We start from the raw sequence: 2,785 nt of genomic DNA, 5'->3' as shown, positions 1-2,785 counted from the left end.
ATGTTAGTTATTGTCCAATGTCACTGAAATGCAATTACAATGTAAAGACCATGGAAACCAATCTGACAGAGTCTATAAGCCCTTCATTCTTCCACTAGAACCCATTTGTTTAACCTCAACATTGTCAAATGTTTTTGAAAACAAATGATCATTTGCAACAGTTGTCAATCTGTAAAGCAATCATGCTGGCACCTTATCCAATAAAGTTGAATGAAAACATGAATATGTGGGCACAGCTGGACAATTTTCTCCTGAACATATTCATGAAATATCGCACATGTTCTGAGGTGAATCAATTTCTGAATGAGCGAATTAGTTTTGATATCCACTTGTTCATTGGTGTCTGAAATAATGTAAGGTGAATTGTTTGGTAAGAGTACCATGCATTCCAAAGCAGTACCCTTCTCACTTTATTCGAACATATTTTCACTCGCACCGGAAGATTGCTTTAATTGTCCTAGCTACACCATAACCCAGGAATCCCATGTAAAAGGGGAGCTGTTAACTCTGCAATTTCTCAGACAATAGCCTCCCAACATCCTGCTGGCATATGTTTGCTCTTTCTCAGTCTGCAGTTGAATGATCCAAAAAGCTGCTAAATACATGGCCACAGAGGAACGCAATTCCTTTACCTTCCCGTGAATCGCACTTATTAACCAAGAGCAGGCAGGCAATTCATAATTAATTGGCTCTTCTGCTAAGACATTTTTCTTAACTCTCCCAGTTGTCGGACAAAATATCATCAGCCTGGAACAAAAGGTTAATACGAATTTTCTCACTCATAAGTTTCATGGTAATCTAGTACTTGTGTGTGCTGAAAACAGCACTGGTTCCAAATGATAACATTTTATTGCAACCTAACTGCAATTCATACTAATTTTAACCAATTGCTGCCTGGTCAGCTGTGATCTCCAGCATTTAATGTTTTCAGTACACATACCAGGGTCTGCAATAATGTGCTCCGAATCGTAACTGTTGTGATCATTATATTTAAAGGGAGAGGGGGTACTCGCTGTCTACGCATGAGTTCAAACGTTTTGTTTTTGATTATCATTCTCACCAGTTAATCTGCTTGTTTCTGTCTGCAGGGATGACAGTTTATTAATGGACTGAACTGGTTAGAACTCCAACTCATTCGGAAATCACTACTTTCGCAGGACTTCTGGGACTTCCCGTGTGTGGAAATTTGACTCAGAATTTCAGAGGGTGCCGAATTATTTGCTCAAGAGATCACACTCGCACTCTGGTTATACATCAGTGCCAATGCGGGGAGCAAATGTTTCTTCACAAGGAAAGAGCAGATGAAAAAGAAACCACGCTTTAAGTCAATGTGTTTTTTTTTTCACATCAATGCAGAAGTTGACAGAACGATGCAGCCAGGGGTCAGCAACTACAGATTGCAGAGGCAGCACGAAGATGGCACTGATGAGAAAGAAAAGTGAGAAAGTGACTTGAGAGGAGGATAACGCCTCTTGGGAACGGCCCAGAAAAGCGGGAATTTTGCACTTAGAAATTTTAAGCCAGGTGCTGTCTGCTCATTGGTCGACAAAGCCCTTTGATGTTTGTTGAGGTCAAATTCCAAGACGTCTTGCCCGAGAACAGATTCACATCTTGATAGTGCACGCCATCATTGCATAGAAATTACAGGACAGAAACACGCCATTGAATTCAATCAGGCTACACGTGACATAAAACTCCATCCATCCGACTTCACTTCATTCTATCAAGAGATCCTCCTCTTGCTTTCTCCCTCTTGGGGTCAAGTTTCCTTTTAACCATATCAAGAGAGTATATAAATTCCTGCACAAATGTACATAGATCTACAAATATACATTAGGACATACAGGCACACAGACATACATGCCTATCAATCCATAGATAGATTTCAACACCATTACACATGGATCTCTTCTAAGATGGCAATGGCGGAGTAGGCAGTGTCTGGGTTCCTGAGCCTGGGGCTTGTCCACTCTGTCTGCTTTTCTTCTTCTTTTCTCAATCTATTTTTTCCCTTGTTTAGCTTTTGCTTCTAGTTACCTTCTGAGGTGAGCTCAGTCCATAGGAAGTGGGCTTTGGTGGGTCCAGAGTGGTGGTGGCTTCAGAGGCAGCTGGAGCAAAGACAGCATTGTGAGCCTGAGGTCTACCAGCAAAGTGACTACAGAGTTGGCCCGCTGGTGAACCAGGATGTGGCACTGTGGCAACGGCTTGGCATGGTGAACCCCAGACCGGCTCTCTGGCGATGATGTGGATGAGGTGCCAATTGGCGATGGTGGAAAGTTAGTCTCTCTTTAAGTTATCTTGTTTTTTTAATTTTTCATGATCTTTTTTACTTTTTAAGCTACTGAAAATGCTTCCGATGCATGTTGACACTTTACATTTTTCACTGCATTTTACATTAAATACGTGTGACTATAAACTATTTGAATTCAAATTTAAATTTTACCTATTAATTCAGATGTGTGCAAACACTCACAATGTGAACGTGGAACTGGTCTGTGAGGATCTGTCCCAGTATGATGTCAGCTTCATTTAAACCATGTTGGCATTGAAAGCTCTGGTGAGGCATATTCCACAGTGGGGTATCATCCACCTAAAAGTTAAATCTTCTATGAAACATTTCCTGCCATTGTAGCAGCAACTAGCACAGGTCATATGACAAATTAAATCAGTGAGAAATTACTACGGACAACACTATGAGTGCTTTGTACGGTTACTTTCAGTCCTGCCCTCTTTCTGGTTCTGAGTAAAGATTCAGTGATCGCTAATTCAGCAACAACAATAAATT

The sequence above is a fragment of the Chiloscyllium plagiosum genome, chromosome 9 (genome assembly GCF_004010195.1).
Source record: "Chiloscyllium plagiosum isolate BGI_BamShark_2017 chromosome 9, ASM401019v2, whole genome shotgun sequence".
In the NCBI taxonomy this organism is placed as follows: Eukaryota; Metazoa; Chordata; class Chondrichthyes; order Orectolobiformes; family Hemiscylliidae; genus Chiloscyllium; species Chiloscyllium plagiosum.
The sequence above is the reverse complement of the archived record's forward strand: the minus strand, read 5'-3'. Positions refer to the sequence as shown.